A 27,837-nucleotide genomic window follows, 5' to 3' on the forward strand; every position below is an offset into this window, starting at 1 on the left:
ATACTGACAATTATATATAAGCAAGAAGGAGATGCTAAGACTAAAATCCAAATGCCCTTGTTGACAATGAGAAAACTCCCATTGATTTCAATAAGGCCAGGATTTTACCCTCTAAGCCCCAGGCACTGTTCCTGGTCTACACTAGCGATCAAGTGGATCCCAGACACACAATTCTAGCCACACCATTTGCGTAGCTAGAATCAACATATCAGGATGGACTTTCTTCCCTGGTGTAGATCAGGGATCCTCGGGCTCGTACCGACCTCTGTTATTCCACACACCAGCCTGGAGTACCAAGGTCAATGGCCAAGCCCAGAGGGATGGATTTTGCTGCGGAGACACAGCAAAATTGATCCCTGGAAGATCAATTGTGGTGCAGCTTCTCCCCTGTAAGCATAGACATACCCTGAATGAGTTTCTATGAAAGAGGCTTATTTCTCAGTCCCATAAATTGTAGCTAGAGAGGTTGTTTTCCTTTTTTTCATTTATGTTGTTTGTAGTTAATTCTATGTGTATTTCTGTGTGCACACACAGGGTTCGTGCTTTGTCACCCTCATGTTCCAAAACAAAGTGACTTCAGGCTCATTTTACTCTTTCGCAACATTACCAAGCAGCACAGATAAATGTAGGGGATCTTGGACAGGAGTCCCTGGGAAAGGTGATACAAAAGTTTTGGTGACTGGTGAGGAAACAGATCAAGATATATTTAGCTAGCAGCATGGGAAGATTTTGTTAGCTGAAGGTGCTGGGGGTGAGTGTTTATCATGCCCATTTTATAGATCATTCCCTCTCTTTTCTGATCACCCTTTTGTCTCCTCCAGCTTCTGAAGCCGCTTGTCTCCTTTTTCTGACAGCAGCTTCTCTTCCTTTTGCAGCACTGCATCCCTAAAAAAAGGGGATGCAACAAGTGCCCAGCTGTGCTTGTTCTGCACCTCAAGATGACATTTCCCAGCTGGATGTTATACATTGTGGTGTGCAAGAAAGCTTGGGTTAATTCATCCCAGGCTTGGGCACCCTCGGATTTGCAGCACATCAAAGAAGATGTTGCTTAGGGGCCCAGCTCAATGGCAGCTGTGTCCCATGGTAATCTTTATGGTAAGGAAAGGAATATTATAGGAAAGCACAACCTGAACTTCAACAGCATCTGTCCAGTTTGTCCTCACTCTTTGGAAGGAGTGACCTCCAAATGTTCTGACCTTCACAAATGTTATCTGTGGCCCTACAAACTTCTCCCTTCTCTAAAGTGTAGAGAGAAACAAGTATGATTTATTCTGTTTTTTTCTCTCCCATCCATGAGCAACCTGATTTCGAATAGTATTTTTCTCTCCAAAGTTTTGTCTTGTATTTGGCAAGGTCAGAATCTCATAGAGATGAAAACGTTCTCATTTTAAATGAGCGCTTTACTTTGTTGTTGAATAGTTTATTTTGTACATTGATTTTTTTTTTTTAAAATAGCCTTTTAAATAGGTGACCTTCCGTTTGTTCTGATTTGTGGGAGGATTGTCTCAGATTATGACATATCAAGGCTTTGAAATTTGGGAACATAGAGCTGTGGTTTTGCTTGTGAATGTTAATTCTGCAGTGAACATTATTCAGTCCATGCTGCTTACAGAGTAGTGTTTCAGTTTATTGTCCTCCCACAGGTTTTTTTTTTTTTTTTAAAAAAAACCTTCCACTAGAAAAAAGAGCTCAGTTTGGATGATTAGTCCACAGGATGGGCTTCTGGTTCTGTTTTTACATCAAAAAAATGAAGTATCATCTAGACCAGCAGTGAGCAAACTTTTTACGTTGGGCCCGACTTGGCCATTCCCTATCCTTCCCCCTGTCCCCTGCCCACCTGGTCTAATGTAGTCCAAACAGATGGAAATTTTTGTTGCAATCACATGAAAAAAAATTCTTCTTTCTGCACATGTAAGAAAATAAGTTAGCAGAATGTAAACCCTGTATTCATTGGTATATAAATGTGAATGCCCATGCATAAAAACAGTCACGTATTTCCACATTTTTAATGAGATGGAGGGGCCTAAGACCCAGCAGCTGATCATGCCCCCATGAAGGGGCCTGTACCCCTCTTTGCACAACCTTGATCTAAACTTCTTGACTACTTTTCAGCTTTGCACATCAGTGGATTGGGGAACATGAGATTGGGGCTGGGGTGACAGGAACATAATTTAACTGCATGGAATCTGTGGGAGCAAAGGAAGCTCTCAGCAGGGTGACCATATTTTTCTATGCTGAATGAGGACACCTGATAAAATTACTCGTATTTTAATGAATTCAATGGCAATCAGTCATACGTACATTCCAATAAACATCAAGTTGACTGAGTTCCATTAAGAAGTAGTACTTGTAGTTAGACTCTTTTTATTTTTATTTACCTTCTTTTCTTTAAGACTTTAGGGTTCAAATAAGGAAGGGTGACACACACACACACACACTCCTGTACACCTCTCTTACATTGGGTGGCTTGGGGGCAACTGACTGACCCAACCCTTCCTGCCTGGCACACTCTTCCCTGCACACGTGGCTGGGCTCCCAGGACAGAGCTGCTTCTACTGGTACCTGGCACGGGATTTTCCTGGGGCAACAAGTGGGTAAGGGGCATGCAGAGTCATGTGTACCCTCCCCAGACTTCTACCAGGGCTTTCAGCAGACTGTGGCCAGCAGCAGTCTTTCAGCATCGTGCAGGAGGGAAGGGATGGGCGCTGCTTCCATCTGCGGGGGAGGAGCAAGGGGATGAGGGACGCATGAGCTGGCAGAGCTTAACTCCGCCCCTTCCCTCTCGCCACCACTCTGATGTGGCTGCAAGCATCTTGTCCCTTCCCGCTGGCACAGCATCAAAAGGCAGCTAACATCTCCAGGCTGCTGCTGGCCCCCAAGACAACCTGGTCACCTTCTGCCCCTGGCTACAGCACATGCAGCATGGGGTTAAGCCCCAAAGATGCACTGTGCCGAAGGACCCCAGGAACTAGACTGCTGGGGCTTCATCAAACTCAGCTAAAGTGGTGGCTCACAGAATCACAGAATCGCAGGGCTGGAAAGGACCTCAGGATGTCATCTAGTCCAGCCCCCTGCTTCAAGTAGGATCAACCCCCAGTAAGTCATCCCAGCCAGGACCTTGTCCAGCTGGGACTTAAAAACCTCAAGGGATGGAGAATCTACCACCTCTCTAGGCAATGCATTCCGATGCTTCACCACCCGCCTGGTGAAGTAGTTTTTCCTAATATCTAACCTACAACTTTCCCTCTTCAATTTCTGACCATTACTCCTTGTTCTGCCATCTGACACCACTGAGAACAGTTTCTCACCCTCCTTTTTAGAGCTCCCCTTCAGGAAGTTGAAGGTTGCTATTAAATCACCTCTAAGTCTTCTCTTCTGTAAACTAAACAAGCCCAAATCCCTCAGCCTATCCTCATAGGTCTTGTGTTCCAGCCACTTAATCATTTGTGTTGCCCTTTGCTGAACCTGCTCCAGCAAATCCACATCCTTCTTATACTGGGGGGCCCAAAACTGGACACAATATTCCAGATGTGGCCTCACCAGTGCCAAATAAAGAGGAATAACTATTTCTCAAGACCTGCTCGAAATGCTCCTCCTAATGCACTCTAGTATGCTGTTAGCCTTCTTGGCTATAAGGGCACACTGTTTACTCATGTCCAGCCTTTCATCCACCATAACCCCTAGGTCCCTTTCCATCATACTGCTGCTGAGCCAGTCGGTCCCCAGCCTGTAACAATGTTTGGGATTCTTCTGCCCCAGGTGCAGGACTCTGCACTTCTCCTTATTGAACCACATCAGATTTCTTTTGGCCCAGTCCTCCAATTTATCCAGGTCACTCTGGATTCTCTCTCTACCCTCGAACATATCTACCTCTCCCCCTAGTTTTGTGTCATCCACAAACTTGCTGAGGGTGCAATCCATTCCCTCATCCAGGTCATTAAGAAAGATGTTGAATAACACCGGCCCGAGAACCGAGCCTTGTGGCACTCCGCTTGAAACAGACCGCCATCCAGATATTGAGCCATTGACCACCACCCGTTGGGCCCGACCATCAAGCCAGCTTTCTATCCATCTTATAGTCCAAGGATCCAATCAATATGTCCTTAACTTATGGACAAGAATGTTGTGGGAGACCATATCAAAAGCCTTGCTGAAGTCAAGGTATATCATATCCACTGACTTCCCCATGTACACAGAGCTTGTTCCCCCGTCATAGAAGCTAATCAGATTGGTCAGGCAGGACTTGCCCCTGGTGAATCCATGTTGGCTACTTTTGATCACTTCCCCTCTTCCAAGTGCTCCAAAACGGATTCCTTGAGGATTCCCCCCATTATTTTCCCAGGGATTGAGGTAAGGCTGATGAGGCTATAGTTCCTGGATTGTCCTTCTTTCCTTTTTTAAAGATGGCACTACGTTTGCCTTCTTCCAGTCATCTGGTATCTCCTCCAATCTCCAAGAGTCTTCACGGATAATGGACAAATGTTCAGCAATGACCTCTGCCAATTCCCTCAGAACCCTGGGGTGCATTAAATCCAGACCCATGGACTTGTGCACATCTAGTTTTTCTAGATAGCTCAGAACTTGTTCCTTCCCCACAGATGGCTGCCCTCCACCTTCCCATACTGCATCGTCTAGGACCGTCATGGGGAAGTTGATTTCGTCCGTGAAGACTGAGGCAAAAAAAGCATTGCATACTTCAGCTTTTCCTGCATCATCTGTCACTAGGTTACCTCCCTCATCCAGTAATGGCCCCACACCTTCTCTGATAACCTGTTTATTGTTCACATGCCTGTAGAAACACTTCTTGTTACACTTCACATCCCTTGCCAGCTGCAGTTCCAATTGTCCTTTTGCTTTCCTGATTACTGCCCGGCATTCCCCAGCCGTATGTTTATACTCCTCCTTAGTTAACTGTCCACATTTCCATTTCTTGCATGCCTCCTTTTTGAATTTAAGTTGACTAAGGATTTCCCTGTTAAGCCAAGCTGGTTGCCTACCATGTTTGCATTTCTTACTACACTCAACAGAGGAGGACCCATATCTGGGAGTAGCGGTGGGTAAAGAGGGCACTAAGCCTCTGCCCCAGGAGTTGCTGTGGAGCCTGCATGTTCAGGGTGTGAACAGCCTGCAAATTCCTCCCTTCAGCCCCTCTCATGCTACTCCAGAGCACAGCTGAGGGGAAGAGAGGCTTCCCTCCCCAGGTCAGTACTGTGCAGGACTTTGGCACATGTAGGGCTTGTCTCCTCCTGGCCAGCACCCTAGGCCAGAGGGCTTTGGGTTTTCCTGTGGCATTTTCACAGCCAGAGGCAGTGGGAAAGGAAGGAGCCTGACAGCTAGCCTGTTGGTGAGCTCAGTGCTCCAATCCAGCACTGCTTCACCATGCAGTGTTGAGAGCAGGACGTGCCCTGCCTGGGGGATATGGAAGACCATCAGGGCTGGAGGGAAGTGGAAGGAGCAAAGCCTGGAGAGGACAGTGTGCTTGGGGAAGCACATGAAGGTCTGATGGGCTGGTAGCAGAGATGACATGTAACTGGCCACCTGCGTGCATTCACCAACCACTGCAGCCAGTGCCTGCTAGAAACAGGACGGGTCACAGGGTCTGGCTGGCCAAGAGCCTGCATGCAGCAGGGTTGCACTGACAGACCAGCAGGAGCAGCAGCTAGCCCCAAACAGTGCATTTTTGACTCGTCACTAGCCTTGCACTCTCATCCCCCATCAGCTGTCTCCTGATCCTCCCACACTTACTGCTGGTGGGAGGCAGTGGAGAGCAGGGATCTGGCCAGCACCATGACCCACCAGTACTGATGGATGGTGACAGAAAATAAAGGACAATTGGCCATTAAAAAAAAACAAACAAACCTGGGACATCTGCAATAGGCATCAAATAGTCCCTTTAAAAATGGGCCATCTGGTCACCGTCCCATATGCTGAATTTATTGCAGCTGCCTTGCATGGTGAATTGTCTCAGACAGCTAGTTGTGTTAGTCTGTATCTTCACAAAACAAAGCAAGCAGTCCTGTAGCACCTTAAAGGCTAACAATATTATCTGTTAGGTGATGAGCTTTGGTGGGACAGATCTGAAGAAGTGGGTCTGTCCCACGAAAGCTCATCACCTAGTAGATAATATCGTTTGTCTTTAAGGGACTATAGGGCTGCTTTTTTATTTCAGCTATTATCCCAAACAACATAAGGAATAGCAAATATTTATAGCAACAGGTAACTATCAAAGACTGGCTTCTTGCAGCAGGATTCTCTCAGCATAGGAAAGGCTATAAATTTTTGCAAAGTGTTGTAGAGAGATTTTCTTTTCTTCCACAAGTCTGGATTTTTTTTCACCTTTTGTCACTGTCTAAATGTGACAGACACAGTATTATTGCTCAGAAGAAATTACTGCCTAGATAGTGTGCTTCTGCTGTCCCATCAAAAAAAGGCACACACGAGTTACGCACAGTTTATGATGCACACAGTTCCACGGGCAGTTCGTAATACAGCAAGCTCAGCAAAACAGAGGAGCCAATAAACCAGCTGTGTTTAGATCTGGGCAGGTATTAGAATTCCATCATCTGGAAAATTTTGGCATTAAAAATAAAATCTTCTGACTTACCATGAAAAAGCAAAACCAAAAGATTTCCATGTCTCAAAGCATTTTGTTTTGATATTATAGAAAGGTTTCATTTTTCATTCAGATTTTTAATTTAATTAATTTTTTTTAATTTTCAAATTTATACATATTAGATAATAAGTATTGTATATAAATTAGATTTATATTAACATTAATTTTAAAATGCAAGTCAAGTTCAATATTTCAATATTTTGAAATGCAGTAGTTTTCTCTTCAAAAACTGTTGAAATGATCGTGTTGCCGTGAAACGTTAGCTTTCATCTAAATGAGATACTTCTATGGAAAAACCTTGCCATCCAAAAGTGCCCACAAGCTCAGTTTGGACTATCCTCGGCCCATTATATTCTAGAGCTGCAGAAACTATCCTTTTGCTTACCTTATTTTCTGAGACACCTTCCTATAACAGTTTTAGTTCTGCCAACCCATGTTATGTTGGCATTAGTCCCACACATACTACTCCACACAAATAAGAGTGGCAGAATTAGGGCTAAAATTAGGAGACTATCAAAAAGAGCAAACAAAAAAAGTAGCCTTAAGAGACATCCTCTGAAGTAGCAAAACTGGAAAAAATGTGTCTTTCTAGTGAGATTTTTTCCTGGACCCTGATTCTGATCTCATCAATTTAAATCAGGATTAACTCTTTTGAAGTCATTGGCATTACTGTAATGAGTTTTTTAAACAATGGAATATCAGAATCAGACCAGTTGTGTCTGGAAATACACCTAGGCTTCCATTGCAAAGAGTGAAAAGAGCTTCCAAGCTACCCGTATATTGTTGCTTCTTCCATACTTAGACTATGTCTATACTCACCCGGAAGTTGACAGCTGATACACAATTTTAGGTACACCAGGTACATACCTAAAATTGACTTTTCAGCCATCAACTCCTGTGCCTATCTTCACAGCACAAGGTCGATGGGAGAGCTCCTCCCATCAACCTTCCCTAATCTTCGCAGCTCACGAGGAGTTCCGGGCTTAATGTTGACCCCGGAATATGTTCTGCGCATGCGTGAAATAGCATCCCGGAAGAGCAAACCTGAGTGGTCAGCCTTCTGTGGTCAGTGTAGTTGTAGCCTTAGAACCAAGAACTACAAACCTGATTCACATAAATAATCCATAGGAGCAGGCCTGGTTCATTTTCTTGGACAAAGAAAAGAAGGAAAGTTATGGAATCAGGCCCTCAGCCCCTTTGCAATAAGCCTTTGCAAAAATACTCTCAGCAACTTTATGACACATCCATTACCACATATGCACAAAATTCCACTAATGATAATTCACACTTCCCACAGTTGCTGTCAAACATGACAAACCTTTGCATAAGTCCTCAGGGATCCAGCACTGTGGCTTTGTTAAATGTCCCTCTGCTTGATTTGCAGCAGTATGGACAAAGTGACAAGCATTGCCCATGAGCTGAAATTCTTTATAGCCATGCTGGCATGCCACTAGGAAAGTCCCTGTAATTTTCGAAAGGCGCCTTAAAGTCAATAGTTGTTTTTACCCAGAACTGAAGACTATCCTGCTGTCAAATGCATGCAGTGATGGCATTGGTATAATGTTGTGCAGAAGTTGTAGCAGTCCAAGGAACCCAAATCATTCTTTCGGGGTTGGCTTGCCTATCATGGAGTACAGGGAACTGCACTGTGCCAGTTTAATCTCTGTTATAATTTCACTGACGTTCAGCTTTACAATTAATGATTATTAAATGCAAAAATCTGTTAAGGCAACATTAGGGCTGAAATGGCATTTGTGGAAATGTCATTTGAAGCTTCTGCACTGCCCTTTACTTGTCCCTTGGTGCATACTTAAGGCTGGATTCTCCTTGCATTTACACCAGGTTAACTTCAGAGTAACGCGATGTTGAAGAAGTTATGCTGGATTGCACCACTGCCAATTCTTAGTGTTATAACTTAGAGTAGTGTAAGTGCCACACATGGTAAGGGTCCGGGGGGGAGCTGACTGGGATGTATAAATATGTATATAGTACTACATAACTTATCGTTTATATTAGGGAAGTGCCAAGTGCCACAGCTGGCAGGGGAGCAGGGGAACAGACTAGGCTATGTAAATATATATAGGGTACTATAGGAAATTCCTTATCTTGTACTGTTACCTTAGCTACAATGTTGCATTAATAAAATTTCCCTGCTTTAATTTTCCTGACAAAAGAAAAATGGTGCTGGCACCTTGATTTGAGTTTGTACAGCCCAATGTCATACCTTGAACCAGCAAAAGCACTGCTTCATTAGAGGCAGAGAATTCAAGGTCACTTGCTGGGATAGGATGACTTTCTAGGGTTGGAGACGATCCAGAGAATCAAGGGCTCTGACTGATTGTGTACGGGGGTAAGAACTCAAGTACATCCACAGAACTCACTAGCTGAATTGAAGCAGAAAATCCTTAGCTCACAGTCTGAGAAAATGGGCTTTGCAGTTGGCAGGGGAGGGGGATGGAGTTGAGAAGGAAAGAAACCTCTACCACCGGGCAACATGGCAGCATAGTTCTACAGATTCTTCTGTAGTCCCGTGGCTGCTTTAGTTTTTGTTCCTGCAATACTGCCAATCCCTAGCATTGAAGAAGCATGAGTAAGGCACCATAATGGACACATCTATTTTTAAAAAATGAAAACTGAGATTCTTATGTGATAATTTTATCCCTGGGAGCTGGGGCTTTACGAACAACAAATAATTTGAGAGCTGGCGACAGGTGCGTGAGGTCGTACACTCACCCATCCACCAGCCCCGATTTCTCTCATGACGTGTGAACATTCTATTCCAATATTTTCTTTTCACTTCTGGGTGCCAGAATCACTGCACAGCTGTTCTCAGAAGCACCTAGAGCACATCTGGGCAATAATTTTTGCAGAGGGGCCACTCCATGAATTTTGATAGGTTGTCACATGCCATATGTTTCTACCATATTAATGGAGGGGTGCAGTGCCTGTCAGGGAGTTTATGTGCAGGAGACAGGGAGCTCCAGGATGGTGCAGAGTTTTGGGGTGCAAGAGAGGGTGAGGGATGTGGCCTTTGGCAGGGAAATTGGTTCAGGAGTGGGTTTCAGCCTGCGGTAAAGGTCTGGGGTTTAGGATCTGGGTGGGAGTTTGGATGCAGGATGGGGTGCAAGATGTAGGCTCTGGCTGGGAGGCCCTTACCAACAGTGGCTCAGGAGGCTGTCTGCATACCATGGCCCCGCACTGCTCCTAGAAGAGGCAGACAGCTGGTGGCATGTCTCTGTGTGCCCCTGAGGGGCAGGAAAGAGCAGTTCTCCATACACTGGAGCTGGTTGCCAGCCAATGGAAGGTGTGAGGATGGAGCTGGGAGTAGGCCGCATCAGGAGGGGCTACCTCCCCACCAACAGGGGCACACAGATGTGCCAGCAGCTACCAGCCAAGTCCTGGAGCAGTGTGGAACCATGGCAGGCAGGTAGCCTGCCTGAATGCCCCACTGTGCTGTGGAATTCTTCGCTGCCCAGCAATTGTGAGGGGACAGCTAAAGAGCCACAAGAGGCTCCATGGCCCCAGGTGGCTGAACCTTGTTCTAATAGTTTCCTTGATTGCCTGAAGTCATGATGGGCCAAGGAGGAATGTTAGGCAGGCCAGATACAATCTGCGAGATGTATTTTGCTCATCCTTGTCCTAGGTGCTTGGGACCTCATGGAATTAAATTGAATTTAATTGGTTACCCTCTGGTTCTCAGAAAGAAAAGAAATGCTATAAATCAGGATATTTTTCAATAGCATTGGAAACAATCCAAGAGTGAGTCGTATCATCAGAGGAAGGTTCCATACTCCTAGAGGCAGGCCTGCCAACAAGGAGGGCAGGGGGAGGAGGTGGGCAGGTTAGATTGCCCCAACCCTTCCACCTTTGCCCCTCCACCCCCATTCCAGTGGCTAGAAGCCAGGCCCCACTCCCACCTTGCCCCTGAGCCTGTGGTGACTGTTGGCCTTGCTGTCTAGGGGTATTTTCTGAAGAGAACAGAGACCCTGTTCTTCAGTAGAGCACTGGGGAATGATGTTGGTTTATTGAGTCCTCCCCACAACACATCCCGGTCCTTTTGAGGAACTGAAAGACACAGAACTCCACATAGAATCACAAGACTGGAAGAGACCTCAGGAGGTCATCAAGTCCAACCCCCTGCTCAAAGCAGGATCAATCCCAACTAAATCCTCCTAGTCAGGACTTTGTCAAGCCAGGGCATAAAAAGCCAGGTAGGGATGGAGGTTCCAGCACCTCTCGAGATAAATTACTCCAGTGCTTCACCACCCTCCTGGTGAAACAGTTTTTTCCTAATATCAGACCAGGACCTCCTCCACTGTAACTTCTGACCATTGTTCCTCACTGTGTCACCTGTCACCACTGAAAACAGCCTCCCCCCCATCCTCCTTGTAATCCCCCTTCAGGTAGTTGAAAGCTGCTATCAAATCCCACCTCTCCTCACTCTTCTGTAGACTAAATATACCTAAATCCCTCAGCCTCTCCTCATAAGTCACATGCTGCCACCTCCTACTCATTTTGTTGCTTTCTTCTGATTCTCTCCAATGCGTCCCCATTCTTTTTGTAATGGGGGCCTGGAACTGGTCACAATGTTCCAGGTGTGGCCTCATCAGTGCCGAATGAAGAGGAATAATCACTTCCCTAGCTCTGGTGGCAATGTTCTCACTAAAGCCCCCCAATATGCCGTTAGCCTTCTTGGCTACAAGGGTACATTATTGACTCATGTCCAGCTTCTCGTCCACTGTACTGCCCAGGTGCTTTTCTGCAGAACTGCTGCTTAGCCAGTCAGTCCCCAGTCTGTACAACGTTTAGGATTCTTATGTCCTAAGTGCAGGACCACATCAGATTTCTCTTGGCCCAATCTTCCAATTTGTCTAGGTCATTCTGGACCCTATCTCTACCCTCCAGCATGTCCACCTTTCCCCCTGGGTTAGTGTCATCTGCAAACATGCTGACAGTGCAATCCATCCCTTATCCGGGTCACCAATGAAGATGTTGAACAAAATCGGCCCCAGGACCAACCACCAGGAGGCTCCACTTGATAGTTTATTGTGTTTATTCCCTAAATACCAGCTCTTTAAATCCTACCACTCCCATGGTACCAAATCAAGATCCCTCTCTGCCATTTTTCAGAGAGTGGTAGGGCAAGATTTGAGGGGACACATTGAAATGACTGTGAAAAAATAATATCCTGAATGTATGATGTCACCTGCTATTTTCCCTCCTTGCGACATTAATTTCCCTAATATAGCAATACACTCACTCTTCAATGAGGCAAATGCAGGGCTAGTTCCTGTATGGAGTAAATCAACATAGCTCGGCTGTTGACTTGGCAATCCAGCTATAATCATTGACTTCCAGCTGAGGATGTGGCCCATAATGTAGCATATGAAATTTCACATCTAAGCTATTTTTGCTGAATGAGGAAGGGAGAGGAACATCTAAAAACTTTCTGAACTAGTGAAGAAATTCTGTTCTTTCATGCTTAGGTAACTGAAATGGCTGAATAGATTTTCTTCTAACTTATCCCTCAAAATTACTTATGAGAAAGAAACAATAATTAGAAACATCAATGCAAAGGTAACTGGAAGAGCACTAATGAGAAACATCAATACAAAGGTAATTGCAAGTAAGGGTTTGCAATGAAAGTGTGTTTTCAATCATCAGAAAAAAGCCCAGGGCACTTGGATTAAGTTTTTGACACTCTATTTCCTAGAGGGCATAGCGCTCACAAATTACTTGGACATTTTTCTAACATATTACATTTTCATAATTATGAGAATGTGGATTATAAATAAATAACAGTAAGAATAAAAATCAGGAAGAATGTCAATCATTTGGATTTTTAATAATGTTTTAAATAGAATAAAAGCAGCAGCTGAAAAGAATGTTTCCCGAGAGAATACGTTTGGGAAGATGGCCTTGCATCTTGGGTCATATTGAATCAATTAGTATTATGGTTATCTCGATATTTGTTAGTCCAGAGGCAAATCTAGTTCATGGCTATTTCGAGGCCAGGCTGTGAATAACCTGAGTATGTTTTTATTGTATGTCTCGTACTGCATGTTATCACGGGCCTCATGGTAATCAGTATTTTTCTTTAAAAGCCCCAGTTTCTGTAATAATTTGTTGCAGGTTTATTTTATGTGTAGTCTATTTAAACTCTTTTAATACCTACATGAATGCTTTTTAGCTATTCTGCTAGTTGTTTTTTTTCTATGTAAAAATATTCAAAAATAATCTGTGAATGGAAAATATTAATTGATTTGAATGAGAGTATTTTCCATTTTATTCTTGTTTATGGCACTCCTGCTGTTATTAAAATCACTTTTTAATGAATTTTTGTGAGCTATTAGTCTATTATGAGAATGAAACAACCTTTGTAGTTTGATTTGGAATTATTTAGAAAAAAAAATTCAATCGTTAACTTATCTGTCTCTCAGACTGGCCTGTGTTCAGATACTGTAAAAGAGCTCAGTGCATTCAGAACATCTAGCTGTATTTGCCTACTGTCTTTTAGAGTATTGTATACATATTAACTTTAATAGCCTTTCTATTGCCTTCAAGGGGCCCCAGTCCTGTGCTCGTTACAGTGCTCAAAGAAATAGGCTTTGTACAGAATAAGTGAGAAGGTTTATGGGGTGGGATGCATTGCTTGAGTTAGCACGAAGTGCCTCTGTGCTGCTACTTTAGACAGTGGCTTTGTAACCAGCTGCTGCCCCTGTGCACCGGGTTTGCACCTGTGGGGCTGCTTGGCCTATGGGTATCAGCTGGGCACAACTTAGTGTGTTTCTATCACATCCTCCGACCTGCCCTCCACTCCTGCAAACCGATGAGGAGAAAGAAGCTGTGGAGCAGAGCCCCTTGGGGCATGTAGGATGCACACACAGCCTTCCTGCAGGGTCTGTCGATGGCCTGCTCCTCTGCACAATGGAATGCTTTTTAGTGCCACATTTACTGATGTCTACTGTCTACATAACTTTCATACAATGTACTAGCCTTGTGAAAATAGAGCAAAAGACTTTGTGTCAAACACTAAATGGACAACATTGACCTTGTCTAAGTGTAGCAGCCAGCGCTGTCTGTCCAGTCTTCCGCAATGAGGCGTTTGTATGAAGCTAACAGTATTCAGATGGACATCATTAATCTTCATCAGTAGAGTGCACTATCCTCTGTGAAGTATCTTTTTGTGTTTACTGGCAGCGCATGTCCCACCATTCAACCCCAAAGCTCCTTCTTTCCCTTTGCCGACAACTTCCATTTCAACCTTTCAATTAATCATCCAGATAGTAACCTTGACTTTGAAATATCCAGACATGCTGGGTACATAAAATGGAATCTGAAGATGAGCAACAACACTAGACCAGCATTCTTGAATGGTGATTATATTATTATATTCCAGAAGAGAACTGGTGATTTCTTTTATTATCAAAGATATTCTCTGGATGGCCAAGTGGGATTTGGATTAAACGGTGCTAGGTACCATACATATGTAGAGACAACAGTGTCTCTCTCTTCAGCTGATCTGAGGCTGAGAAGATAAGCAAAGTTGGCAAAGGGGGAGGGGCAAAGAAACATTTATATTAATACATTGCCTGTTTAAGGAGATCTCTCTCATTGGAGGGCCACAAAGAGTCCAAATTCAATGTCCTCCAGGGTATGATGTAACCATTTTCATTTGGTTACTTGAACTATTATTATATTGCTGTTATTTTATTCCAGTTTGGTTACTGATTTTGTGTGTGCGTTCAGCAACAGAAGATTTATTATAATGCTACTGTGATGTGTTCGGTCACCCTTGAGACCATCTTTTGATGTGCTGAGCCAACCTTCCTGGGCACCCCCTTTACTCTGTCTAGCTGAGACAGGCCCCCTGGCCTCCTGTAGCGCTGGCACAGAGATAGTATCACAACCCACAGCAGAATAATACACATGCTGAGATCAGCTCATCTCAGGGAAGTCTCAGTGAAAGGAACTTGCCACAGCACCCAGGTGAACAACCCCAAAGGGACCTGAACCCCAGATAAATGTGTATTAGTCTGTGTAAAGTTTTATACAGGGCAACCTTATATTGTCCACCCCCTTGCTTATGTAGAGAGATGCTCAGCTGTTTCCCTACCACCCCAGACCATAACTGTTTACACTGGGGTTATGACAAAACGGGTCTTTGCCCATGAAAGCTTATGTCCAAAGTAGCTCTTAGTCTCTAAGGTGCCACAGGACTTCTTGTTGTTTTTAAAAAACAAAAAGTGATTTTATTAAGTTTAAAATATATAATTTAAGAGGTTGAAAGTAATAGCTCACAGAGCAAAGTTTGTTACTAAGCAAAATAAAACAAAACCTAGCACATAAGCCTAATACTCTAAGAAATGTGTTATACAATATCTTACCCTAACAGGAAATCCAATCACCTTTTGTCATAGGCTAGAGAGCCTCCCAGACTGGGCCTGATCCATCCCTCAGTTCAGCCTTAGATGTGTCCTTCAGTCATTTTGGTTGGTGAAGGAGGGGTGTGGACATCTGTCAGCTTCCCCTATTGTTTGGTCCCCACCTGTGCATAGATTTTGCCCAAGCTAGGAATCATTTGTGCTCAGTTTAAACTTTTCGTTACCATTCTCCAAATCTGCTACACTGCTACTGGCTCCTGGACTCTGGGGTGCTGCAAAGACATGTGATTCAGTTGTTTCTCATTAATGGGCTATTAGCTCTGTGTCTGATTTCTTCATTGTTGTTCCTGATGGGCTGGTAATAGACTTTTCCCAACGTGAGCATGCTGATGATAAATCTACAGTCAGTATTCCTAATTTCAGATGCAGAACTGGTACATGCATACAAATAGAATATACACATTCAGAAGATTACAACTTCTTAAATAATACCTTACACAGAGGATTTTGCATCAAGCATTTTCCAGTTATGCATATTTGTACTTATGAGCATATTTCCACAAATAATATGAAATGCACTGTCACAGCTACTTCTTCGATGTGGTGTCTAAAACGTCTTGTGTAAAGTCAATGGTTGCCTCACTTGATAGGAACTAGTTAAATTACTAAAATGAATACATTTAACAAATCACTCTTTGACTTGTGAAATAAATACATACCAAATGCTTCTCGCCTGTAAACTAAGCTTGTGGGATGCCAAGTTTCACCCAAAAAAGAAATTTTGTTTCTGTCTGTGCTGAGGCCTTTCATACTACACAGACTCTGCAACCTGCTACCCCCATTGGCTTCCCAAGACTGAAGCTCTATTAGACTCACTTGCAATTGAAATGCCCATCTCAGGGTGGGTCCATGGCAAAGCAGTGGACCATGAAAGGTAACCCAACATTCCTCACAGTCGCTGTGGGAAGATGAGTATGTAACACCCATTCCTTTGGTGCCAGCCCTGGCATGCCTGCTTCCTATATGTGGCTCTCACAGCCAGTGAGTGCCAATCCCAAGTTCTGGGGACAGTGGCAAAGTTGCTGCAAAATCCCTGCACTCCCCTTTGTGTATATAAGATCTACCAGCACCCAGGTTTTGGGGCAACAAGCTGTTCCTCTCTTCCTACATCCAAGTTATGGTCTCTTTTTGATTATCTCAGCACACACTACTGCTTGTGCTCTGTGCAGCTTTTCAAACCATGGCCACAAATGCGTCCTGTGTCAAAGTCAAGCAGCAGCCAAATAAAGGGTAAAGGATCTCAGCTTGTCACATGGCTGGGTGGGATCTACAAAGAGAACTGGGCCTAGAGCAGGGAAGGGAATATCTTTTTTCCCTCTGGCTTGTAATGGCAAACACCCTGAGGCAGGGAGCTGCCTTGCTTTCGTTTGTGTTCAGACAATATATGAACCCCTGAAGCAAGGGCCTTTGAAAGACTAGTGTTATAATTGAAACAGTAACAGCCCAGTGGCTTACAGGCCCATTAAATTAGCTACTATCCAGATCTCTCTTGGCATCACAGGCCCCTGTGGGCCACATAAATCACCTCTGGCTCAAACTTCACCTTCTTTGACTTCTGGTGTGTAGTGTTACCATGTTTGAGCTTTCAGAAAAGTGGACACCTCTGAGAGGGAGTGTATCTGTGTCAGAGTCTACCAACTCTTGCTGTGTTTATGTAAAATACAACAAAATAAATGTATTATACATATAAATCAGGGGTGCCCTCTGTTTTGAAAGTTCATACATGGTAACTTTATGTTTAGGGGAATTTTATTTTCATTATTGACCAATAAACTAACAAAGCAATAGTCCCAGGCTTCAGTTTCAGCCTGACAGGAATCTCTTCTGGTCTGTTCTTGTCAGCCCATTTCTAGCAGCACAACTCAGCTTGGGTTCACTCGCTTGTTCTGCTGCTTCTCTGTGGAGAGTTAACCTCTTAATTCTTTGCTGTCTCTCCAGGATCTCTCTCTTTCTCTGTTTGTCAGCATGCTCTTCCTCTTCCTATCTGAAATTTACTGACAGGTTCTCCCCACTCTCTCCTTTCCATAAGGATTCTGATAGTTTTCTTGGGACTCTGCTTGTCAAACCTTCATTAACTGCTGATAATGGGCCACATCCTCCATGACTGAATACAGCTTGTCAGCTCTGGTTCTCCCCTTGACTGAGACTCCCTCCTTAAACCCTCCTCTGAAATCCCCCCATTCATGCATCTGATGAAGCGTGTCTTTGCCCATGAAAGCTTATGCTCCAAAATATCTGTTAGTCTATAAGGTGCCACAGGACTTCTTGTTGTTTCTGAAGATACAGACTAACTTGGCTACCCTCTGATACTTGTCAAATCTTAAGTCCTCATTTGGAATTTGTCCCCTCAGAGGCCTATTTCACTTCCTGAGGGTTGCTCCAGGCTTCCACAGCTACAAAGCTTCTCTAGCAAGAATTTCCCACATTTTCCCTGCACCAGCTCCTCTTTATACTGCTCTAGAAGGTGCCTACCTCTGCTGTTCTGTATCTGATTAGCTATAGGGGTGCCACCTGTGGCACCTCTTTGCTCCCAAGTACTCCCCACAGAGCTGTCGGGAGCTAGCTGGGCCCTGATATTTCCTGAAAGGCCATTGGCTCCATGACACTGTTATAGTTTGACGTGTATGCTGGTAGCAGCAGCATGTCATACTTGTGGTCGTGGACCAATTGTGAGCTTAGTGACTCCAGCTTAAATCTGGAGGAGCACCACTGAATTCAGAGGAATACTTTGCCTTCAAGTCAGTGTAACAGAGAGCAGAAGCCTTGCCAATACAAGTGCCGATGTGTATTCCTAGAAACGCCTTTTCATGGCTAAACAGGAGGGGGCTACAAGCCATTCAAAGGTGGATTTTCTATACTGTCAACAGGCAATCCTGAAAAATACAAAATAGCTCTTTCTGTTGCTTTGGGTTTCCTGGCAGAGAGATGACGTTCCCTTTTCATAGGATCCTGTGCACTAGAAGGCTAATTGCACCATTTAGGCTCATTTGTTAATGTGAGTCAATTTCTCCGTGAGACGAGAAGCCCCCTTTTCCTGTGTTAGCACTTGTTAGCATTTTATGGGAAAGGGAAAAGTGCCAACAAGGCACTAATAGCCTTCTTTAGCAGTTAATTATAACTAACAGTTATGAATCTGAATCAGCAGCAGAAACTAATGAATTCATCCTTATCATGAATGAAACTGACTAATGAATATCGGCTGCACATAAATAATAGTGACCCTGCCTGCTAAGTTACCCTGTTAAGTTGCCAAATAAAAACTCTGATAATGGAAGATGTAGGGTCCAATCCTGCTCCCGTTGAAGTAGGTTGAAAGACGTCTGTGTCCTTAAATAGGATCAGGAGCAACAGTATCCAGAGCCCTATGGAATTCTTTCTAGTTTTCGTTTTATGCCGGGGGTGGGGGTTGTGTTTTATTTCATTTTATCCATGCAGAGTGTCCAGGACCTGCCCCCTGGGAGGATGAAGAGAGGAGGCTGGTTGCAGAATAAGCCTGTTCTGCTTTCAGCCCAGAGTGGGCTCTTATCTTAGCACCGGGCAAGTTTGGCCCACTTGCACTGCGAGAGATTGTCTTTGCCACTCTTCTGACATAAGAGGGGAAGCAAAGACAATCTCTCACAGTGCTGTGATCCTACTCACCAGGTCACAATGCTGCTCACTCCAGTTGGGCCCAGCTGGACCTTTGTGTGGGCTGCAGGGACTGAGCAGGCCAAATGTCAGTGGCATTGTGAGCCCAGCACCAGGTCACATTGCTTGGAGCAGGGAACCAGGCCCAGCCTCAGGGGAGAGGAGCTGCTGATGGCGGTTTGAGTATTTCGTTTCTTTTTGTGCACTGGTTTTCCTTTTATTGTACATTTGTGAAAAGCTAGGGTCTCTCAAGAGCTGCTTGAATCGATGGGCACTGACTCCTACCCTCTGACAGGGCTATTCACTCGGCAAACCTTGATCCATTCACAGGACTGGTGCCAGGAAACAGGGATCAGGGTTACATTTGCCAGTGCTGTCCCAGGCAATGAGCAGAGTTGTTTTCATTTTGGGCTACAATACAGTTTACTTCTGGCAACCAATAATAAAATGTATGACATACTGGAATGCTGGTAAAGAACTATCTTATGATTTTTCAAAAGCGCCTAAGGGATGTAAACACCTTTTCTGTCCGTCTTCTGACATACACATTTCTGTGGCTGAACAGACCTCAATAGAAGAAACTGTTTTCACAGCAAGAACTTGGTCATGTGACCAAAAAGCTCTCAAGGTGCAGCAGTAATGATTAGTGACAGAAGTTCAATAAGAGTCATTCTCATTTGTCAGGTCTACCATATCCTGCAACATAGCCACCTCAATTTGTGTGCTTTAGTAATTGCTCATATGTTTGGTGTTTATTTAAAACTTAAGTTGATGCGATTTTTTGTTGTTGTTAATGGAGAACATGTACCAACATCCAATAGAATTGGTGGCATTAGCCATTTCTAACCATAACCCCTGGGAGATAACTAGAGTTCAGAACTAAAGACCCTCTTACCAGCATTTAAATAGAGTTACCAAAAGAGACTTCTTGGTACCTCCTTCAGAAGTGAGCTGGAAGACTGCAGGGAAAGCTCTGTTTCCTGGAAGGTCTATGGGAGAGGAGTCTTCTGAAGATAAAAGAAACTGCCCTTTTTGAAGGACTTTAGGATTTCTTTCCTTTTCTCTGTTGTGCTTTCACTTGCAGATTTCAGTTGTGTGCTCTGCCATTTATACAGATTTGAGACCCTGGCAAATCTCAGTATTGAGCTTACATTTCTGCTAGGCTATTGGGAAGATACTGTCCAAAGATTACAGCCTTTCCAGTAAATCAATTATATGTAGCAACCCTCTATGCTCCTTATTATCCCTTTACATTTCTACTGAATTAAATTCCGACACTATCTCAACGTTTTATCAGGTAACTGAAAGATAACAAAGGCAAAAGTAAAGGTCATAGAATTTTAAAGTTGGAAAATTTCAGTCACAAATTATTTCCATCAGTCATGGAATTAAGCATATGCTCACATACATATAAGGCCAGATCTTCATCTTGTGTAAGTCAGCATAGCTCCACTGAAGCCAACAAAGCAACGCCAGTTTGCATCAGACAAAAAACAAGCCCATTGCACCTTTTGCTAATTAAAAGCAAATGTCTACCCAAGGAATTCTGCACAGTCCATTTGGACTTTGTTGTAAAATGCCTAGAAGTAAGAACAATTGAGCAGCTACTGCTGGAGTTTTATTTTAGAATATATGTAATCCTTTTGCTTTTGAATACTCCAGCATTTGTTCAGGTATAATTATCTTTCTCAGTTGACAACACTTTCACATTTTAAATTCCTGTTCGAGTTTTACAAAAGGACCAATTCTTAATTCTTTGAATTCAAACCAAAATTCAATACAACCCCCTTTGAGTCAGTTCTCAGTTTCCTAAGAGTATCCTCAGTCCCCTTCACAGCAGCCTCTCTGTTTTGCTTCCTCCTCCTAGAACCAAACTTTGGATCCTTTATTTCCTCTGAAAGCAAGTGAAGGGATGTTCTTTTTGCTAGCAGTTCCTACTTGCTATTAATCAGTCTCCTCGAATTCATTTCCCAGTCCTCTTCCTACATTTTCAGTGTGTTTGTTCTATCTTCAGAGGGCACAGAAAATGCCCTGATATTATTGCTGTTTATTATATCACCTCCACAACATTCTAGATGCTTTCCAGGCCCTCTTGAATAGGTGCCCCTGCCCTGAGGAGATCACATTCCAAGAGCAGACAAACAACCAGACAGAGTTTAAGGGAAGGGGAACCAGAAATAGGCATTTTTATTTTAGTAAAAGCAAGTTAGATTCACAATAGGCAGCATGGCAGAAATAAGTCGGTGGAGGTGTCTACACTGGAACTGTAGGTGAAGTTGTAGCTCAAGTAGACATGCTCACACTACCTCAATGTGAACTAGCTTGCTGAACATAACGGTGTAGCTATGGTGACAGGAGTGACAGGACCTGTCGGGCATCCTACTGATGGGTTTCAGACAGGATCCTATTCAGGGTGACTAGCTCTCCAGCCATTTGTGCCACTGTGCCTACACTGCTATTTTTAGCACCGGAGCTCTATCAGCTGGAAATTACAGCTTCAGTGTAGAGGAAAGTTGTACAAATTTAAACGTGGGCTTAGTAGAAGCTTTGTAGGTTAGCTCAGAAGAGTGGTGACAAGAAAAAGAACCATGTGAAAGAAAGCAGAGAGGTGATTATGTACCCTCTAATTCAATTATGCAAACATTATGCAGTCCAATTCAACAGCATATAAAACTATCTTCTCTCACTGTGACAGGGTATATCAGCTCCAAACTGGTAGAGCAGGGGTTAACCTCTTTCTCTAAGCCAGGGAGGCCATGCTGCCCCAACTCCTCTGGGCATGCTGCAGCTGGAGACAGGACACAAAAGGCAACACAGCTGCTCAGGGTGGGCTGACCTCCAGCAGGCAGGGAGGTGAGTTGATAGCTCCCAGGAAAGGACCTCCTGCACACCCAGCTGTGGAGGCCGGCCAGCCAGATGTGGATCCCAACAGACAGACTTGGGACATCATAGAGCGTGGAGAGACTGGAGATTCCTGAGCCAGAGAACTGCAGCGACTTGGGCAGGAAGTGACCAGAGAGGCTTTGTGAGGAAACTGTTGCAGAACCAGACCAAGTGTCCAAGTGTGTCAGTAGGAGCTCACCACCAACAGGCCCCTGGGCTGGGACCAGCAGAGAAGACAGATCCCAATCCTGCTACAATAACCAGCACCCACAACGAGTGGCCAGGACCCACGCTCACGAGTCCTGCTGATGCCCGGTCACACTGCCCTGACAGCAAAGTCCATACCACTGGCTACGCTATCGTGAGGGCCAGGACATTCACGCTGACTCTAGCCACTAGACTGCACTGATCTAATAGTCAGGACTAGGCTGTTCCCTCTGGCCTTTAGGCCATCCTGCCCCATTAGTGAGGGTGGGCTTCTGATTAACACCAAAGGGCTATGCATCCCTGAGATTAGGGGCCACCATTACAGACTCAACCATGGTGCTGTAATGCACTTATCCCCTCATCAGAAAAGGTGACAGGGTGTGCCAGGCCCCTGATAATTGGTGGAGATTGCGGGCATCGATTGGGACCTGCTGAAAGGGCCCTTACTATAGAGATGGAGACTAAAAGCATCTGAAATGCCTGCTAGAGTGCCAGAACCAGCAGCCGGCACAGCGAAAGCTGCCCCCGCAGCTCGCCTCAGAGCGACAGCTCCAGACGGCACGTCAGCAGGAGTAACAACAACATCTAATGTGGGAGTTGGCCATCAAGCAACAGGCTCAGTAGGACTGGCTAATCCAATTGATGGCATCGCTGCTGTGACCTCCTTCACACCTTGTCACCCAATGGCCACCTGAGCAATGGGTCGTGCTAATAGACAGCACACAGGAACCTCAACCCCCCATAGGCCCTAGGATATTCTAAGTTTAAAGCAACCATCCTAGGCCAAATGGGCACCACTCCTGAGACAGATCACCAGTGTCTCTACTGTGAACAATGCCGGCCAGAGTAAGAGCAGTGGCACAGCAGCTCAGGGGTTACTGTAGGCTGTGACTGGGAATGGAACATGAGGCTGAGGCCCAACTGGCTGAATCCATGGCGCGAGAACAATTCATTCAGATCCTCCCTGCTGGAGGAAATGGTACCACCCAGCTGTCCTCATTGAAGCAGCCTCCCTGACTACATGGCTGCCAAGGGAACAGAGCAAGTTGGCGATAAACTAGCAAGTCCAAGACAGCAAGACCAATAAGTAAGGGGCCTCATGAGACTGAAGAGGGGGTGTCCCCGTCTGTATGCCAGGCCACACTCACGACAGTATCTAATGCAAGGGACCCAACTGAGGCAACCCCTACCTGAAACAGAGAATATCTCCTGGATGGACAGGTTGGACCCCAGGGCATCCCAGCCACAGGGGGAAAACGTGACTGGCGTTCAAGGTGTGGATAGGAAGAGCATTTCTGGAGAGACTTTCCCTATGTAGATTGCAACTGCAGGTAGTTTGGGTAGCTGGGCCACTGTGCCCAGAAGAGGGAGCTGAATATGATCTAGATTCCTGATCCAGTGACAGCTCTGGTTGACTTAGGATGCAGCCAAATCAGCATCCAGGCTGGCCTGGTCAAAAGCACCAACCTGGCCGGAGCATCCATACACGTTCCATGTATCCATGGGTGAGACTTGAGGCCACCCATCAGGAAGGGCTGTACTTAACTGGGTTGGCCCCAGAGCTAGCCTACCCAGTGGTATTGGGAGGCATCTGGCAGGGCTTTGCTGCTCTTCTTCCCACTTCCACTGAAACCCTGCCATAGTGAGGACAAGGATGGCTGGACATTGATGGGGGACTTCCTAGCAAAACAAAGGAAAGATCCAGCCCTCAGCCGGGTGTGGGAGCAGGCAGCAGGCACCGCCTGGGCGGAGATTTAACCTCACTGCTTTCCCCAAAGAAACCTGAGATCCACAATGGCTGTTTCCTTTTTCAGTGCACCAATATCTTGTGGAAAGGCAGGGAAGTCTATTGCCCACAGACTTTATACAATGTCTGTATTTCATGCCAACGATTGGTTCAGATGACATTTTAATACTCTCTGATTTGTCTTCAGTCATTTCCCATGCTAGATTTATTGTGAAATGTGATGGTGAGAACAATTAAAGGTTTCAAAATTGAGACTGCACATCATTTTCTACATATTTTAACTCAGGTAATGCCTCCTGTTTCCCCTGCAAAATGCATTTTCTGCATCAAAGACACTAATCCAGACCTTGGAAGGCTAGAAAATTTATCAAGGTCATAAGAATCTGAAATAATCAACTGCTTTTAGAGGGAAATCAGCCAAGTGCAGCCTACTGTATATTTTATATCTCAGGTTAATCCATCTACTATTGTGAACCTTTAATCCTCGATGGCACTCTATGTTAGGGACAGTTGTAAAAAATCCTTCAAAATAGGGATTATAAGACCTTGCATCAAGTGCCATAACTGCTCTTAAATCCTTATGTTATTTGCAACATGAATGGATTACATTCCATTAAAGGTACCGTAAATGAGGTTATTGATGGACTAGGTCATATTTTATTGGCCACGTAAATAGCAGTGGTTGGACTGCACTTCCCCGGGGTCATCAATATTTTAAACATGTTGTATTTGTTGATAGTCTTCTGAAGAAATGTTTGTAACCTATAGAAACATCATCTCACACGCCTCACATTTTGCCCTTTCCTGAAGAGATAAGGTTGTTTCCATCCAGGATGGGTATATTAGGGACAGAAGGTTTGTTTTTACCATCATGTACGCAACATCTTGTTGTTTTGCACAAAATACGAAAACTAATTTCACAGAATTAACTCAAAAATCCTATTTTGAATAATTCATTGTGGAACATCTGGCTGACTCATAGAAGCTTTTGTTGCTGTGAGTAACTTTCAAGCCTAAATTGCTCTGAACATATCTGCATTTCCTTTGATTATTAATGTGATGGGCAGGTTTCATACTGGTCTGTGCCAACATAAAGTAGCTGTGTCAAATGAAATTTATTCTGAATATGCCTAATGTTGTGTGAGCTACAACTTGTCTCTTACTGAAAGTTTGATTTCCCCTTGCGTTGAACTAGGGAAGATAAACAGTTTGATCCTCATGACTAATGCAGCTAGGTTGATTTACCAAAATCTGCAGTAAGCCCTTTGCTGATTTCTTGTTAAGGTTCCTTGGATTTAGATGTTTATTTCTAAAATGGGTCATATACATTTTATTATTATTGTGCAGCATCAGTATAAATCCGTGGTTTAAGTCAATTAGGCAGAGGAAAGTAATAGATGTTAAATGTACCCGTTTGGGTATAATTTCATAAGCAAATTAATTCACCAGACAAAGGACTCATCTTCCCAAATTTGGAACAGAAGTCTGCCTTCTAAAAACATGATACCGAGTTCTTTAAAAATATCGCACTGCAAAATGGGCATACTAGTTTGACAGCTGATATTTAAAATCTTGCATTCATCATAGCGGCTGTCTTTCTGGTACCAGTCTTTTGGTCTACAGCTAGAACTTTCTACCCATTTATTACTGTATACTGAGTGCCCTCTTCCAAAATATACAACATTTAAGTGGCACACAGATCTGTGGGAATTCCCTCTAAAGTTAACTAAAGCCCTCTCAAGTGAATATGAAGTATGAAAGTTAACATATATATTAACAGCACCTTTTCAAGGCCTCTTATAATTAAGTTGTAACATCAGCTTCTTATTGTGGCGTATGTATTACATAGTCCGTACTGGCTGCATCGATTTAAACTGGTGCAATAATTGTGTGCAGACCAAGCCTAAAGCAATCAGGTGGTAGGTAGGGGCTGGATGAATTTAAGAGCCCTCTGCACCTTTGTCTCAGGCTTCCTGGATTATCTCAGAAGCATAGGAGCTGCTATTGAGTAACTCGCCTGCTGGAACAGTTTATCAGAAAGGCAATGTACCAGGTCATACCTCATTACTTCCCCTCATAGCTCTGCCATATTTCCCTCCTCCCAGTCCTCCACCCTGAACCCATATGGCCCTGAAGAGCTGACTATGAGGCAGATTTCCTTGCAATGTCTCCCCTTGGCGTGTTAGGTCCACACATTATCCCCTATAGAGGCACAGTTAAGCTCACTGTACTTGTGACTTTCTGACAATCACAGCTGCATTAAAAGGTCATGAATGTTATTAATTTAAGCTTTGGCTGTGCAAAGACAGGCACACATATTTAATTGAAAGTTAATGGGGCTGCTCACGAGCTTGAAGCTAGGTAGATTCATAAATCTTTACTGGAGCATGGTCTGTATGGTGTTCTGAGGGTACATGGTACATTAAACCCCCAAAATACGTGTGACTGAGTTGGGCATGTCTCGAGTTAACACGACTGCCCCCCCAACAGGAGCGGGGAAACCGCTCCTGTCAGGGATGGCAGCTGCTTCTGTCAGTGGTGGTAGCCAACCGTCAGGATCTCAGCTGCTACCACTGACAGGAGCAGGGAAAGTGAGGAGGGCACCAGTCCTGGGCAGTTTTCCACCTCTGAAAGCAGAGGGGAGATGGGAGCCAGGATGCTGGCTGGACCCCAGCTCCCCTCTACTTGCTGGAGCCAGGAAACTGACCAGGGCTGGTGTCCTCCTCAGTTTCCTGGCTCCTGCAAGTTGCACCGGAAATTTGATTTATGAGGGGATTGTGAGAATGCAACTGATGTGTAAGTCAGGGGTCTACTGTACCTGTATCAGAGGGAGTCACATGAACAGACCAGACCATAGGAGGAAAGGGAGGCTGAGTGGCTTTACTATGAAAGGATGGTAAATGAGATGGGCTATAAATACAGCTACCAAGGGCAGCAAATAAAAAATATCTTGTTACTAAAGTTGAGAAGGTTTCCCTTTGTGAAACACCATCGTACAACCCAGACTAATGCATAGCTGTGTCACCTCTGTTTGTAAGCTGGGGTTCCCTTTACAATGCCCTACTGCTATAGCCTCTAGTCCAGACTGCTCACCCTTCAGCAGGTAAGTCACTCCCAGCTATGTTTGTGAGTGCTATAGCCAGCCAGTCTCACCCTGACTCTTATCAGCCATGATCATGCTTCAAGGTGACCCCAGTACACTTGCAGTTCCAACACTAACATATACAGCTCTGCTATCCCATTGGGGAAAAATTTACACACAACTTGTTACCTCAAACGGAGTTACCCAGACATCTCAGCTTGAGCTCACTGGATTAGATTAAAAACAGAAAACCAAGTTTACTCAGAGACTTGAGGTACAAATAATGAGGCATACACCCCAGAAATTGTTCCATGAGAAACAAAGATAAAATGCAACTAGTATCCACCTTAGTAAATTATATTAGATTCAATTTCTTGAACAGATGCTTTCAGCAGGGCTCCTTGTCTCTTAGGTTTCATCTGGAAAGGTTTTTCAAGGGAGGGAATGAAACTATAAAGAAGGAGGGACAAACACCTCAACAGACCCCTCTTTTCCTGACCACCACATTAACTGTATCTGAGGAAACAAAAGAAACAGCTATGGACTCTGTGAGAGAGGCACAGACCTAAAGGGTTTGATCAGCAAGACTGCTGTTTTTTTCAGCAATTTGAATTTCTTTTCTCTTCCCTTCTTGCTCAATGACTCCATTTGCTGCTTAAATGCAAATTAAGGCAAGAATACATTCCTTTGTTAGGGACACCTGTTTACCAAATTGGATGGGCAGGGCTGTGGCGTTTGGAACACCCTTGTGTGAGCTGTGGGTTAATAACACCATCCAGGGGAATCTTGTGACTTCATAACCAATGTTGCCACATGGATTTATAAGGACAATACCTACCAGCAAATAGTGAGGTTTTAAATGATAACTCACTAAGCAATATTTGTACAAATGTTATTACAATAGTGTGTGGGGTAGTCTGTTGCACACCTTCAGTTTAATTTTAAAATGCAACACATCAGTCATTATAATGGGCTAAATTAAGAGGAGCTTCCCAACCTGAAAAATGTACACATTTTAAAATGGGAGCAGGGAGGGATAGCTCAGGGATTTGAGCATTGGCCTGCTAAACCCAGGATTGTGAGTTCAATCTTTGAGGAGGCCATTTAGGCATTGGGGCAAATAGATGTCAGCGATGGTGCTTGGAGCTCTGTTTGTGTGTTTTTCAGGGGCGTCCAGAGCGGTTGATTGGGGACTGGACTAGATGACCTCCTGAGGTCCCTTCCAGTTGTAGGA

This window comes from Carettochelys insculpta, chromosome 1, assembly GCF_033958435.1.
Source record: "Carettochelys insculpta isolate YL-2023 chromosome 1, ASM3395843v1, whole genome shotgun sequence".
Lineage (NCBI taxonomy): Eukaryota > Metazoa > Chordata > Testudines > Carettochelyidae > Carettochelys > Carettochelys insculpta.